Genomic DNA, 16499 nt, shown 5'->3' with positions numbered 1-16499 from the left:
CGTGTATGTACCATGTGTAGATGTGCATGTACGTGTATGTACCATGTGTACATGTACGTGTATGTACGTGTATGTACCATGTGTGTACATGTATGTACATGTATGTGTATGTACCATGTGTACATGTACGTGTATGTACCATGTGTATGTACATGTGTACGTGTACGTGTATGTACCATGTGTACATGTACGTGTATGTACCATGTGTAGATGTGCATGTACGTGTATGTACCATGTGTACATGTACGTGTATGTACGTGTATGTACCATGTGTATGTACATGTGCATGTGTGCGTGTACGTGTATGTACCATGTTTGTATTAGTCTGTTGGTTCCACCCTCTCCAGACGCGCAGGGATTTAAGTGGAGTGGGGACGCACGCGGGCACGCGCAGAGGGTGTGACGTCACACGCGGACTTGGACATATGCCAGGAGCTGTCAAGGCCGTGGAGCTAACGCTGTGGAGTATATCGCTCTATTGTTGGATCAGTGCGATTTCCACACACGTTGGATCGTTCTCCTCCGCGGGAGCTCTGGCTGTGACAAAGTGCTGAAGCGCGGGTGTCACGAGCAGCATACACACTCTACACACTCACGTAACGCTTGTTACGCAGCGGAGGGAAAACCTTGGGAAGTTTTTGGGACACGTAAAGCCGGATAGGCTGAAAGACTTTATTTTGCACATGTTTGTTTGAGCGCGCTGATGGGAGGACATCCTCCTGTGTCCTTAAATTTGCGTTGTAGCTTTTCATTCGTCAGGTGAACTATTACAGGGTTTTGACAATTCTCATGTCAAAGCTGAAGCATATCTCACTAAAATGAGATTTAGGGACTTGTGATTAGGTTTTAAAAAGTCCAGTACAAAAAGTTGGAATTAATGCCTAATTGTATTTTTATTTTATTATTGATTAATTTAAGGGCTATTTTATTAGATTTTTATTTATTTTTTTTTTTTACATATTGGTCCTGATTCTTCCCAGAATGTGATTGAAGATGAATATTTGTGAGCTGAGCTGAGAGGAGGCAGCGTAGATCCAGAGGCACTTGTGTTGTGGCGCAGCTCGGCACGGGGCCAGGGCGCACGGAGAGGAGCGGGCACTGCGGGCTGCGGTTTCGGTGAGCGCTCTTTTCTTCCGTGTTATCGCCAGGAAAACTTTACAGCAGTCCTTTGCTTTCTGCTTCGTCTTTTCAAACTGTGCAGACTGTGACATTTGACGCGTGCCGCGGTCTCATGGCGGACGAGCGGAAAAAAGAAAAAGACTGGAGACAAACTCCGGAGCCTCCAGGAGCTGCGCGCGGGGGAGGTATGTCAACTTCATGAGATCAAATTTAAGCCAAGAATTACTTTTAAGAATTTAAACAAATTACAGACAATGTTTACAGAGTTTGATCTGAACTTATCCTGAAGAGCAGGTTTGGTAGGAGCGCGGTACATGACTAAACTTGACGGTGGAAAACGGGCCTCATGTTTAATTTAAAGAAAGATTTACTTCCATGGGGAAATAACTGCTAACACATACATATTATTTTATTATTTTATTTATTTATTGTTTCGAAAATGCCAGCTTGTTCGCCAGAAACAACATAGGCTATAGACTTATCACGCTGATACGTAGTACTTCCGCATTCAGTGAGCTTTGTGCACGAATACTTCCAGTGAATTGTCACTCTGTTGATTGAACTGATGATGGACGAACTGAAGTTGTTTACATAGACTACATCCCTTATAAATTTACTGAAAATATCCTTTTCCGACGTACAACATCTCATTGATCAACACTGAATCACAGCCCGCTCCAAAGTGGACAAAGGACACAGTTTATTTTTTTGAAAATTTCACCTATGAAGATGAGTGGCTACTAGCTAACATAACTTTACAGTTGCCGATCCGACAAACCATCGCTCCGATATTGACGTGTTATTGTCAGAGTAGCGGCATTTCCATTTTTTATCAAACGTCCCTGCACTCCGACATTTCTTTATCCTTTGTAGTGGCAGAATCCTGTTGTTGAAGACACCACTGTGCGTAAAGGTCCTGGTACTGCGAGTGCAGCCGAGCAGCAGCTACAAGGGACAGATGTGTAAGAATTTTATGAATGAAGAGGTGACGGGGCGTTACCTGACACTGCAGGTGGAGGCGCGCGGTGACGCGAATTTGGCTCAAGGCGCAATGATACGGCCAAGCAGAGAAACTACGAAAAACTGAATTGTGTGACAGTTTGGACATTTTTGTGAATGGACAGGAGCAGGAGACATTCATTACCTGTTGGCAAAGACCAGGGCGCACGAGAATGCGCTGTGAAGCTCAGTGTGTTGCGACAGTGAAGTGGTGTCGGGCTCGCAGTCAGATAGAGACACTAAAAAGATCTATGATTTAGGAATCTGGATATTTTCATGAATAAGGGCTAAAAGATTAGAATTATACCTGGTCATAGAGGACAGAGGTATAATTATTTAATTATTATAAGAGCTTACACAGAAATGCGTCGGTCCCTTTTATAAATTCATAAAAGTTTATAAAGAGGCGGCTGCGTGCACTTAAAGTTGCGGACTTTTACGCACTCGTTAACCTGGCATCTGCCACCAGAGCAGCGTGCGTAAAGCTCTGCGCGCTCTAATGGCACAGAGCTTTACGCCCAATACCCTCCAATACGGGATGGCGGTTCTCTCTCTCTTTCTCGCTCGTTCAAGATTAGTCCTGGTTTAGTCCTGGTTCATTGGTGTCGGAATGGGGGCATGTCGGGGTGGAGGGTTGTTGGTATGTCGGTGTGGGGGTCTGTTGGAGTGACTGTATGTCGGGGTGGGGGTCTGTTGGAGTGACTGTATGTCGGGGTGGGGGTCTGTTGGAGTGACTGTATGTCGGTGTGGGGGTCTGTTGGAGTGACTGTATGTCGGTGTGGGGTCTGTTGGAGTGTCAGTATGTCGGTGTGGGGGTCTGTTGGAGTGACTGTATGTCGGTGTGGGGGTCTGTTGGAGTGACTGTATGTCGGTGTGGGGGTCTGTTGGAGTGACTGTATGTCGGTGTGGGGGTCTGTTGGAGTGACTGTATGTCGGTGTGGGGGTCTGTTGGAGTGACTGTATGTCGGGACAGGGGTTGCCTGTGCTTTAGAACAGGAGGGTTAGCTTATGCTAACGTCAGTTTGGTGTATGGATATAAGGCGTTTACCCAACATACCCAACAAAAGCAAGAGTATTCATTTTGAAATGAGGCTAAGTAAATTCCCCCATGTCATTTGGATTCTGAGAGGAAGAACGTTCACCTCTCAGTTTCAGTCAGCTAACGTCGGCATACGAGTGTCTCTTTTGCTAGCACGTAAAGGAGAAAAAAGTCCACTTCAGCCAGCCCCGTGATGTTTTGGACTTCAATGGACTTCACGATGCTCTGAGAAAATAAAATAGACAGAGCGAGAACACCTGTTTGAAGCGGACTTTTTGCTCCTTTTTGTGTCTATGTTACATTTGTTCTGCTCGCGCTGTGGAGCTTTAACTGGTCCCAATAACTTCTTTTGCCCATTATAAAGCTTTTACAAAGTATTTACAAAGAATATGCATTGATCGTGTTGATTAATTCATAATTTAAAAAGACCAGTGACATCTAGCCGTCGTTTGAGTCATTGTTGTTGTTGCACCGGAAGTGGAAGTGCACAAACTCGACAAAACCCGCCCACAAAACCCGGAAGCGTGATAATGGCCCATTCACGTGTTTAAAGTTCCACTGTCCAGTCCAAAAAAAACCCCCCAAAAAACCAAAAAAACACAAGCCAAAGGCAAAAAAAACAAAAACAAAAGGAGCTTATTAAAGTCTCCACCTTATGAATACATTAAAAACTGAACATTATTGCTGTGCATAAAAAAAACAAAACAAAAAACGGATGAATTAAAACACAACGAAACATCCACAATTGAAACATTATCAAACATTATAACGAACTATCAAACATTTCCTTTTTTTAAACGACTGATCTGCTTTACGAACCAGATGTGAAAACTGCTCCAGAGTTTACAGCTTCTGTATCGAAGTAAAACTGAGCTCTTGATGTGACACATTTGGAACATGAAAATTATGATTTTGATGAGTTTTGTTTCTATGAATCTCTGCATTGGTTTTAAAATAAAATGTGAAATGTTTGGGGATCGTTGTTGAATTAAAGAATTTTATACATAAAAATACAAATTGATGAATATTAATCTCATAGATATTAAGAATGTTAAGTTTGATGAGAACAATATTAGTGGCAGGAATGAACTGCAATTTGAACAAAATATTTTTGCACCAATAATGTTTTGTTCAGAGTAGAGAAAGTGCAGTCCAGAGTAGATTACAATATGACAGACAGGGATAAATTAAACTATAATGTAAAGTATTAAACTTTGAGTCCAGAAATGTACAAACTTTTCTTATAATACCAAGAGATGTCTTCATTTTTCTGGTCACCCAGTCAGCTGCTCTTTCCAGTTTAGATCATCATCAACAATGACGCCCAGAAATTTGGTGAATGAGACACGAGTTCTTTCATTTTAATCAGTTTTGATTTTAGGGTTAGTTGGAAATGATTTTTTGCCACAAAAAATCATATAATTAGTTGTTTTGACATTCAGACATAATTGGTCATAATGCAACATTTGTTTTTTTTTTATAAGAACATTGAAGTTTGAACTGGATATAAATAAAGTCATGTCATCAGCTATTGAAATAAGTAAGGTATCAGAATATAGGAAAAGAGTTAACACTGTGATATGTGTAAAGTTAAACCTGTGATATTCTTTCAAGTTATTGACAAAAATTTTAAAAACTCATGTCGGTAACGGAGGGAATGAAATATGCAGCACTTTTTGGGCAATAAATCCAAACAGTGATAACTCTTGGTTCTCACTTCCATATCCTTAACAAACTGGTTTGAATATTTGCTTCATATAGTTTTCTACCATATGGTACAAGATTAGGTTGAAAAACCTCTTACTTTTTGAGTCATGAGATTTTTTATTAAGAAAGGTCATGGTAACGGAGGGAAAAGTAACGGAGGGAAAATTGTACAAGCAAGTAGAAGGTGCATGATTTTTTCTTCCGAATACTTTAATATTACTTCAAAATGAAAGGAAACTATTTCTATAAAATATGTCAGTCCTTCCAAGCAAATTTTTATCATTTTAAATGCTTTTTTTTTTTTTTAAATCATGTCCCTTCATCAACAGTTCAAAGATGGAATAACACAAGATATGATGAAATACATCCATTTATTGACATGATTTGCAGGTCTTTGAAATTTGAGAAATAATTTTTGTTCCATGTTTCATACATGGTCTGTTTAAAACATATGGAACTTTAGAACCAAAAATGGTACAGAAAAAAGGTCAACAGTTTCATAAACTAGAGTACATATGTATCTGTTCAATACATTTTTATATCAGATGCATTAACTTGAATTTTTGGCCTTGCTGTTTACTTCTGCTTGACCGGGCTCAATAATAATACATCTGTTTTATAAAGTGCTTCTCACAGTAACTCAGACACTTCACAATACTAAGGACAGGACAAACTCAAGGAGGGAGGACACAGTCATTTTGGGGGTTACAGGCTGTGAGGAAAAGCTGATCTTTGAGCTGTTTTTGAAAGTGTTAGTGAGTCTGAGTTTCTGATGTGGAGGAGGAGAGAGTTCCAGAGGGTTGGGGTGGCAATGGCAAAGATTCGGGCTGTGGGAGTGAGAAGGTTTGAGTCAGCTGATCCGAGTGTGCAGGAGGTGGTGGGGCTGGAGGAGGTCAGGGAGGTGTGGAGGTTCCTGGTTATGGAGGAACATCATGTGATTATGACTTGAGTCGAAACAAAAACATTTGGACTGATAACCGAACAAAAGAGTCTATGAGGTAGTACGTGAAAATTCTTCCCAAAGAGACCTTTTCACTTTCTCTCTTAGAGGCTGAGGTTCATCAAGTACTTCTGCTTTCCCAGAATCGCGTGCTGATACCGGAGATATCACTTCTGTACACAATGTATCGCCTGTGACATTTCTTAACACAGGACAGTGCTCACTTCTGTGTTCTCTGAAGACCGACACTTGTTTGGGGTTAAGCGTTGCTCCCATGCAGCATTTAATTGCACTCACATTGGCACTTACAGAACTTTAGAGGTGGTTAAATGTTTTTTGTTATCAAAAACCCAATAAATATGGCTTTAAAATATAAAATAGTGTATTAACTTGGATTTCTACCACAGAGAACCCACACAACTCTTACTTTCTCAAGGAAAACTGTCACGTGACTTCCTTAATGCTTCGGAGTGTAGAAAAAGTAGTTTTCAAAATTAGAAAATTGATAACTAAGCAAATTAGACAATAAGAAATGGATTATGCAGTATTTTTTATGCCATCTTTGTTTTCATGTAGTCTGTTTTGTGACATGTACAGTTCTCAGCTCCAGTGTTAAATTACACTTGGTTCCATATTCAGAAATATTAGTTCTGGGGGTGTTTGTAATTTGGCAAAGTTTCATGCTTGTACGAGGAAAACAAACTATTTTGGTCCTTTCAGCTCCACTGTCCTTTCTGTGGCTCCACCTGTGTTCAGGTGTGAAACATTTCCCTTGAACATGTCCTCTCATTTCCAGAAAAGTTCTCAGTGCAGTGCAGTCCTCTGAGCACACACGCGTTGAACAACCTTGTGTTCAGTGAGTAAATTTGTTACTGGCTTTAGTATTATGACCTTTACAAAGTTTTGGAAAAGACACAGTATCACTCAGGTTTAAGTTGACTTCACTAGAAGTAACTGTATGCTCGAACGCTACAAGTACCACTGGTCGTCACTTGTAGTGTCCAATGAAGTCCTTCAGTTTCTAAAGGAAATATTCATGCTTGTAGCTGCTGACAGTTCCGACAGTGTTCACAGAAATCCTTTCCCTGGGTTTCTATCCCCGGACATGTCACTGGCTCAACTTATTCAAAAATGTAAAAATGGTTTAAAAGTCTTGGTTTGCTACAAAGAAAATCATAAGTAGACAGATGTTCCAGCACTGGAATAGATAACATTATTAAAAAGCAAAAAGGAAGCAGCAGGAGCAACCAGAGTGTGTGCATTCTTCAGAAGCATGATCCAGCATGTCCATATACAGTGTCTGCTTGTGTCTGGTTGTGTTGTGTTTTAGAAACAAAATGAACCTCTGTATCCTGGTCTTTCACTTACAAAGGGACAAGGTCTTCTCTTGCTTATGTCTTTTATACTTCTTCAGTATTGGAGATAAAGCAAGAAGGATACTTGCTCATCAGTTTTAGTGATGAACTTGGGGGCTGCAGTCTAAAACAGACTGCAGCCCCCAAGTTCATCACTGATACACTGTATGTTTTACACATGATGATAAAAACTGTATGACTTGAGGAATGGGGAAGTGTCATTAAGTTCTTACAATCTGATAAAAGAATTGGACAGATGGGTTGCCATGCACTTTTTTTCATCAGTTAATTCCTCACCTTTTGAATATGAACAGTGATTCTCTTTAAGCAGGTGTCTTTCCCCAGACTTTAAGAATGGCATCTATATCTCTCAATGAAAAAAGGGCAAGGATCCAACAAAATGTGCCTCCTACCACCATATCTCTGTTAATGATGACATTTCCATTTTAGCTAAGGCTACTGTCACAAATTTAGCCTCACGCTATTATGTGCTCTACCACAAATAAATCATCTCCCTGACCAAACAGGCTTTAAAAACACATGATCTTTTTTCATATTCACATAATTATTTCTGGTTCACCCAGTTCCTCAATTCCAGAGTTAAGACTGTCAGTGGATTCCGAAAATCTTTCAGCAAACTTGAATGGGCTTACCTTTTTAAGGCAATGACAAAATTCTATTTTGGCTGTCAACTTATAAATTGTATAAAATGATTTTACATTACTTGGTTTTCATAAAAGGTTTATAATCAAAACCATTCCGTGTTTCTCGTGGGTTGAGTCAGAGTTGTCCCTCTCGTCCTTACTGTTTGCTCTGGGTCCAGAGCCAGGTGCTGCTAGGCAAAATATGGAGGTCAAATATGGTCTTAAACAAACAAACAAAAAATTCTGTGCAGATGATATGATCTTGTACATCTCCCATCTGGATAATTCAATCTCTGCTGAACTCTCAACTCTTGATGTATTTGGCAGTATCTGAGGATACAAATTAATCCCTGTTAACTCTCATGCTTATTATCTTTTCTCTTTAATTTATATTTATTATATACAGCTATTTTTGTTAAGTACATACCGACCTTTATTCCCAATTCTTTCTTTAAAAATGTCATATCTTTTTGTTTGCCACGCTTGACTCAAAAATTAGGTGGTATTGCCCTCCTGAATTTCCAACTGTAACTGGGCAGTGAATATCCCTCCAATAATTTGTGGGTTACATGAAGATGCAAGTGCTGACGCCCCCATGTGGTATATTTTGGAAACACGATTCTGCTCATTAGGGGCCTTAGTGTACTCCTCCATTCAGGTGACTCTTATCTCCTCACAAAGAACAAGGCTCACTTCTGTCCTGTGAACATGGCTTACTCAGTTAGTGCTGATACCTGCTCAAATGAGCATCTAATTTTGATAGTAATTTTAGTTTTGATTAGTATCTGATTGTTGACACTCTTGATACAACCCTAATCTCTAACACTTAATGATTATACCTCATGTGTCATCTTGATCCTGTTGTCACTGTTGTGATCTTTGCAGTTGTTGTGGACACTGTGGATTTGGGAGCAGTGATTTTTAGAAGGTATGTATATACTAGCTTTTGGGGCACTCATGTCCTGGTCTACCTCTGTGTCTGCATAGATTTTCTCTCAGTTCCAACCCCTGCACTCTCCAAACAGCACGAGCCATTTCCCTCTGGTCTGACTAAATATTTGAAAACTTTATTATTAAGTGGTTTGGTGACATTCTCGTGCAAAAAACAAACAAACTTGAGAACAGATTGAGGACAGAACCTAAAATAACTCCATGGTGCTAAAATAACTCCATGGTCAATTTACTTTTATTATTAAAGGTGCATTGTGTAACATTTGTTTTGGGGGCTTGCCTTGTGCTTGTCTCCATGGAGATGATACTGGCCTTGTTTCCACAGGGGTGGTACAGGGCGGTGCGGTGGGGACCCAGAGGTGTTTCTAACGCATAAAGTGATCAGTACCAGCCTAGACACACCTCCAGACTTCAGAGAGGGCTTGAAATGTTGTGTGCTGTTTGCAGGTATGTGTGGGAGCGCCTGAACTCGGAGCATCCTGAGCATCACATCTCCTTCGAGGACCTGGGGGGGAGCCCTCATGAACTAGAGAACCACAATGTCAAACAGGCGGTCGAGCAGTTAATCACCATCACGGACAATATTCGCCACAATCCTGGGCTGCAGCGGTGAGAATGAGCAGAAAATGTGCTGTCCAGGAGAGCAGAGTGGATTAGTTACATCCATAGAGATGAACAGGTCATGTAAGATAATACAGAAATGCCATAAGTAAAGCCCTTTAGTGATTTGTTCAGGGCTCCAGACTAATTACTTGATTTGGGTGCGCCGAAGATTTTATTTAGATGCACCAAACTCATTCAAGTAACTACACACATTGTGGGGCATCTACAGGTGGGATGCTGCTTTTTAAAGGCAAATAATGTGTCTCATTCTTGGGACACACATCTTGAGAACTTACCAATCTGTATAAAAAAATACAGATGGATATCAGACTGGATTTGCCAGACAAGGTTTATTGACAAATAGATGGAAAAAATCCAAACTTATGAGCTCTGTTCTATGACACCCCGCAGTTCAGGGCCATGTGATTTGAGACACAGTTCCCAATTTCAAAACAGTACTTACTGTCTTCTAAATAGGTGAGAGGAGAGTGAGTGAATTAATACTTTTTTCTTTTGGTTGTCAATTTAAGTGTTGTTATTTAAGTGTGTTCTTTATTGTGGGTAGAGACGTGTGAGAGAAATATGCACCTGTCGCACATCCTGTCCTGGAGATGTTTTATGCCATGCAGTGGAAAATTATAGCCAGAGGAATCATATTTCCATGGAAACAAACAGGAAGTGACCATCCTCTAGCTTCTAGGCCAAATAACAGTTAGGCTACGTTCAGACTGCAGCCTGAAGTGACCCAAATCTGATTTTTTGGCCCCTATGTGACCTGTATCTGATCTTTTAATGACACAGATCCGATTTTTTCAAATGCGACTCAGGACACTTGGATATGTGCTCCTGAAACTGATACATATCTGATCTTTTGACATGTGACTTCAGTCTGAACGGCCAAAGCGCATTCATTCGACCTACACGTTATCAACAAGACACAAACGTCACTATTCTGCTCTGAAGTAGGTGAAAATTGTTAATGAACTCCATGTCACTGAAGTGAAGCACATCACCACTCACCACTCTTGGCTCCGTCTCCACATCCACACATTCCTTTCAACGGACGTCGCTGCCGCTGTCCCACAAAACCCCACGGCCAAAAACCTCGTCCTTCTCCTTCTCAATCTCCTCCTTAAAACAAGTAAGTTGTTCATGTTGTGGCTCCGGTACGAGAGGAACTTTAAAATCTCCAGGTGCTCAATGCTGCGTCCATGTTTGGACAACTTCTGTAAACACAGAGACGCTCGCTGTGGTTGACGTCGTCGTGTCTCCAGTGTCACATGTGGGACACTTTCGGGCCATTTAATGTTCACACTGGAGTCACATACAAGTCACATTTAATTGGAAATGTGAACGACCTCGCAAAAACATAATTGAGCATTAAGCCCTGCAGTCTGAACATAGCCTTAGGTTTGAAGGTCTGTTTCAAACAGCCAAAACTTAAAAAGTACATTTTGGCTTTACTGTGGCTTTAACATAGAAAATCAGGACAGAAACAACATGATAGTTGGAATATATTTTGTTCATGTTTGAAATTAGATTTCAGTGGTTAATGCCACAATGTTTTCAATTTAGACTCTGCACGAATATAATTATGACTCTCACACTAAACACTTAATCTGTTTTGATTTTTGCGATTTTGATTTTTTAATTTTTTTTTTGTATTCTGTGCACCTCTGATCAGCAGTCAAAAGAATGATCTCTTTCCTGTAGACTGATCAACCAAGTAGAAGCCAACTGTCCTCATGACGTCTTCATGGCAGTGGCCAACAGCATCTTTGAAGACGGCATCAACTGGGGACGAATTGTGTCTTTGTTTCACCTGGCCTTCGAGCTCATCTACAGGGTACTGCTGTCTTCACCTGTCCTGTCCACATAATCTGATCTGACAGAGGCACAGCTAATTCATTATGAAAATGATTGAATGAAAAACCTCTTTGTCAAACAAACGTCTTGTTTTGAATGCAGGAAGGTCTTGAACCAGACGATCAAAATGTTTTGGCTCCCACCCAGAAGCCATTGTCAATTTGATGGACCTGGCTTGAAACACTGGGAATTGAACCTTACGTCAGTATCAGTGATTATTATTACCAGTGCTTTAAACCAAATGAAAATGGCTTCTGATTGGACCTGAAACATGATTGCAAAAACAGTGTCCAGATGATCATGTTAAAATGTGGAAACTCTACACTGAACCAGTCCTGGACACTGAGGGATGACACTGTTACAGTGTTACCATGTTATAACAGTGTTCCCTCATCAGAAACATGCTCGCAGAGGTTTTATTGCAACCTTCCTTATGGTTAGGTACATGAGACCATCTTGTCTTGCGTCTTGTCTAAGGCTCAGTCCACAAGCCCGTGTAACCTGGAAGATTGTCAAATACTGAAAACAATGACACTTTTTAATGTGTTTAATTGTTTTCGGTGAATATAACATTTTCAAAACAATAAACCTGGTGACCTAAATATGTTATGTGTTAATAGTTTATGCGCCCTCTTTAATCTTGTATACTGTTGTTACATAATTTGCTTTGGGCTTCTAGGCGATAACCACAGATCACAAAGAACTCATCAGACCAATCATCAGCTTGGGTGAATGAAGTCATCAGTGACCAGCTGTACCAGTGGATCATAAAGGAGGGAGGCTGGGTGAGTACTGGGATATGAAGGGAGCATAGACTTAGCAGTGGACTGAGGGAGTATGACATTACCCACTCATTAGTGTTTGGCTCCAATCAAATGAAGCTCACCAAAACGCTAGCAGAGCAGGGCAAATTTGGAGCCGAGTTCCATATTTGGAATTCCAACTGTGAGTATCATAGATACCAAAGAGCCAAAACAGTGAAATAAAAACAACAGGCTCATGCAGAGTGAGTTAATAGAAACATTTAAAGACCAAAATGATGAAGGTCACTGCAGAGACAGAGAGAGGGCCGATGGTTTTTCAATACAAAGTACAATACAAAGCTCACTGGAGCTGGAAGTGTGCCCATACTCACTTCCAGTTTGGAATGCAGAAGCTAGAAGGTGAGCTCTGTCCATTTATATATACAGTCTATGATTCACATAGTAATCCTGGATTATTAAACTGTGTACATCTCCAAAACTCAAAATTATCATTTAGTTGTAGTTTTAATTGATTTTTTATTTTTTTTTTGCCTCAAATGAACTGTTGTATTCTGTGATACAGTAGAGCAGAGGTCTCCAACATTTTTCCTCCTGTGAACTTCTTTTTATTAAACAAAATGCCAGAGAGCTCCTAATTTTAGTGGCTGTCAGAAATTTTGTAAATATAAGAGCCATGGTAAGCCGAAAACGAGGAACAGTTTGATGTCTATAAAACATAACCCATTATCCAGTTATCAGTGCACAAAAATTAGGCATCAAAATTATATATTTACAAAGGAAACAGGCATTTAATCAATCAAATTGGGGTTATTCAGAGCAATATTTGTAATTCAGAAATCCCTTGAAAGGGGGTGGAGAGCTACCGGTAGCTCTCAAGCTACAGGTTGGAGACCCTTGCTTTATTTATTTATTTATTTATTTATTTATTTATGCATTTATTTTGGGCAAATAAAGATTTACATTTATATACAATGGAACATAAAACATAAGTGAAATCATAATAGAAATGAAAATAACAACAAAAATTACTATTATTATTATTATTATTACTTTGCCCAAAAAGGAGTGGGAAGAAGAAAATGTATTTAATCCCACTCCTACTCTTCTTAATCTAACACAATGATCTTCTTTTACGTTTTTCAGACATTTTGAATTAAACTATATGAACTATTTACAAGTGCAGACAAAGTCACTGTTATAGTTTGATAGTAGAACATAAGTGCACCAACAATGGTGAAGTTAAGGATACAGACAATGGTAAGAAACAACAAATACAAGTCATGTAATGGACAGCACAAACCAGCAATGGTAAGAAAACAACAAACATAAAGCAGCACTACAGAGGCAGTATTGTTCTAATATTATGACCCACTCCATATACTGTGACCAGACCATATGTTTATAGAACAACTTGAATTTATGGATATTTTGGCATTGCTTGAGACGTGTATCCAGACTGTTCCAGAGTTTTACACCACATACAGACACACACAAACTTTTACAGGTAGTTCGTACATTATGCAGTTTGAAATTTCCATACGCTCTAAAATTATAAATTCTCTCTCTCATTTTCAAAAGAAACAGAAAAAACACACCAAGATTCTTGCAGAGGTGCAAATGCAAGGAGCAGCCAGACCAGGGTGAAAAAATGCATAGCACACTCGGTTGGCCGATGTCCAAATACTTTTTTATTAACAAAATAACGTTTCGGCAAAAAAAGCCTTCATCAGATATTTTTCTTGTCTTGGACCACAGCACACAAAATGGTTGCCAGCCCAGGTGCCTATATACCCACTCAATGAATGGGAGGTCCCAAAGTTTTTTGCCGAAACGTTATTTTGTTAATAAAAAAGTATTTGGACAACAGCCAAACGAGTGTGCTATGCATTTTTTCACCCTGCTCTCTCTCATTTTGAACAAGCTTTGAATATTATGTGCAGTGTTGTGGAGTAACAAATTACATGTACCAGAGTTACGTAATCAGAGTACAAATTATGAGTAACTGTATTCAGTTACAGTTACTGTTTCCATGAGTGGTAATTGGATTACAGTTACTTTGTTCAAATAAATGGATTACATGGTGGTATTTTCCTGTTTTCACATTTTGGACTATATCCCTTTTTTTTTTTTTTTTTTTAACCAAGCCTAAACCAGGACTAATTCAGGATTGAAACAGGACTTAACCCAGGTCTACACTAGGACTAAAACCAGGTCTAAACTAGATCTAAACCAGGTGTAAACCAGGTCTAAACCAGGTCTAATCTAGAACTAAACCAGGGCTAAAACCAGTTCTAAACTAGATCTAACCCAGATCTAAACCAGGTCTAAACCAGGTCTAATCTAGAACTAAACCAGGGCTAAAACCAGTTCTAAACCAGGTCTAAACTAGATCTAAACCAGGGCTAAAACCGGTTCTAAACTAGATCTAAACCAGATCTAAACCAGGTCTAAACCAGGTCTAATCTAGAACTAAACCAGGGCTAAAACCAGTTCTAAACCAGGTCTAAACCAGGTCTAAACTAGATCTAAACCAGGGCTAAAACCGGTTCTAAACTAGATCTAAACCAGGTCTAAACTAGATCTAAACCAGAACTAAAACAGGACTAAAACAGGATTTAACAGGACGAAACCATGTTGTGCGGACTGTGTCCTCTTCTATCAATAATATTTTTAATTTGGTTAAGTAAAGACTGGACTTTTTATTTTCTTTTAGTAGACAAAACATCTTATGTGAAGATTTCCTCGTCTTTGCTTCTCTACAGCAAATCAAAATCGAAATAAAAACAAATCAATCAATCAATCCAAAGTAATCAGATTACGTTACTCACTTTTAGTAATTTAATGGATTACGTTACAAACTACATTTTGGGGTATGTAATCTGTAATCTGTAGGGGAATACATTTTAAAAGTCACCTTCCCAACACTGATTACGTGGTAGTGAATTATTGCATGCTCTGAATAAAATGACCAGTGCATAATAATGTACAAGTTCAGGTATCTTGAGGAGCTTGGATTGAATAAAAAGATTATGGGTGTGTTCTAAAAAAACAACTTTGGAATATTTTTGTTGAGATTGTCTCCAGAAAATCTCTCGTCTCTAATATCAGATGGTGCATCTAGGAGTGAAGTAGCTTTAATGAGGCTAAAACAATGGCTGTAATCAAGTTAACAGCTACCTTTTACCTTTGATCAATGACTGAAACACAGAGTAAACCAAAGATGTTCATTTTCTCTGCTTATGTACTCTAACTTCTTGGGTTCTTTTTAAAACAATACAGTAAAGTGTATTTACCTTGTTGACATTTTTCAGCTACTGCATCTTCAGAACTGTCCCTGGTGTTGGTGGTGACGTGTCGTATATCAGTTGTTGTGGTCAGTTTGATGGGCCTGGCAGGTCGCTCAGACTGACCAGGCCTCCCATCGCCCTGTGCTCTCTGGAGGAGGGTGCCCCAGGTGTGTGAAAGAAGGAACGACTGAAAAAAAGGAACACCAAAAGGAATGCAAAAAGAAAACATCAGGGAGACTCACCAGAACACAGAAAGACAAAGCAGAACAGGAAAAACAAAAATCTGCCATGTCGGACCACTGTAAAAGGTCCGGGGCTCAGGTCATTTAATCAGAGAACAACAAGTTCAAACGCTGGATCAGGGAGGACAGTGAAATCAGGAAATGAGGCACAGACAGCATTAACCATGATGAAGGAGCGTTCCTGCTTTCACACACCTGGGACGACGGGAGGCGTGGTCAGTCTGAGCGACCTGCCAGGTCCACCAGGTCTGACCACGCCCACAGGAAGTAACAACAGCTGATATACGACACGTCACCACCAACATCGAGGACAGTTCTGAAGATGCAGCAGCAGAAACATGTCCATCCATCCATCCATCCATCCATTTTCGTCCGCTTATCCGGGGCCGGGTCGCGGGGGAGCAGCCTAAGCAGGGACTCCCAGACTTCCTTCACCCCAGACACGTCCTCCAGCTCCTCCAGGGGACCCCGAGGCGTTCCCAGGCCAGCCGAGAGACATAGTCCCTCCAGCGTGTCCTGGGTCTTCCCCGGGGCCTCCTCCCGGCGGGACGTGCCCGGAACACCTCCCGAGGGAGGCGCCCAGGAGGCATCCGGAACAGATGCCCGAGCCACCTCAACTGGCTCCTCTCGACGTGGAGGAGCAGCGGCTCTACTCCGAGCTCCTCCCGTGTGACTGAGCTCCTCACCCTATCTCTAAGGGAGCGCCCAGCCACCCTGCGGAGGAAACTCATTTCGAGCGCTTGTATCCGCGATCTCGTCCTTTCGGTCACTACCCAGAGCTCCCTCTTCACCACAACGGTCCGATACAGCGACCGCATCACTGCCGAAGCTGCACCGATCCGCCTGTCAATCTCACGTTCCGTCCTTCCCTCACTCGTGAACAAGACCCCGAGATACTTGAACTCCTCCACTTGAGGCAAAGACTCCCCACCCACCCGGAGAGGGCAAGCCACCTTTTTCCGGTCGAGAACCATGGCCTCGGA

At 40.7% G+C, this 16499-nt stretch overlaps 1 pseudogene; it reads left to right on the top strand.

The window, feature by feature from the left end:
• Positions 1 to 881: 881 nt before the first annotated feature.
• Positions 882 to 15449, top strand: LOC110160566 (apoptosis regulator BAX-like; annotated as a pseudogene).
• The last annotated feature ends 1050 nt before the right edge of the window (positions 15450 to 16499 follow it).

The sequence above is a fragment of the Boleophthalmus pectinirostris genome, unplaced genomic scaffold (assembly GCF_026225935.1).
Source record: "Boleophthalmus pectinirostris isolate CB_2022bp ecotype Guang Dong unplaced genomic scaffold, ASM2622593v1 HiC_scaffold_7, whole genome shotgun sequence".
NCBI classification, from domain to species: domain Eukaryota; kingdom Metazoa; phylum Chordata; class Actinopteri; order Gobiiformes; family Gobiidae; genus Boleophthalmus; species Boleophthalmus pectinirostris.
This window is presented reverse-complemented; position numbering and strand designations above follow the sequence as displayed.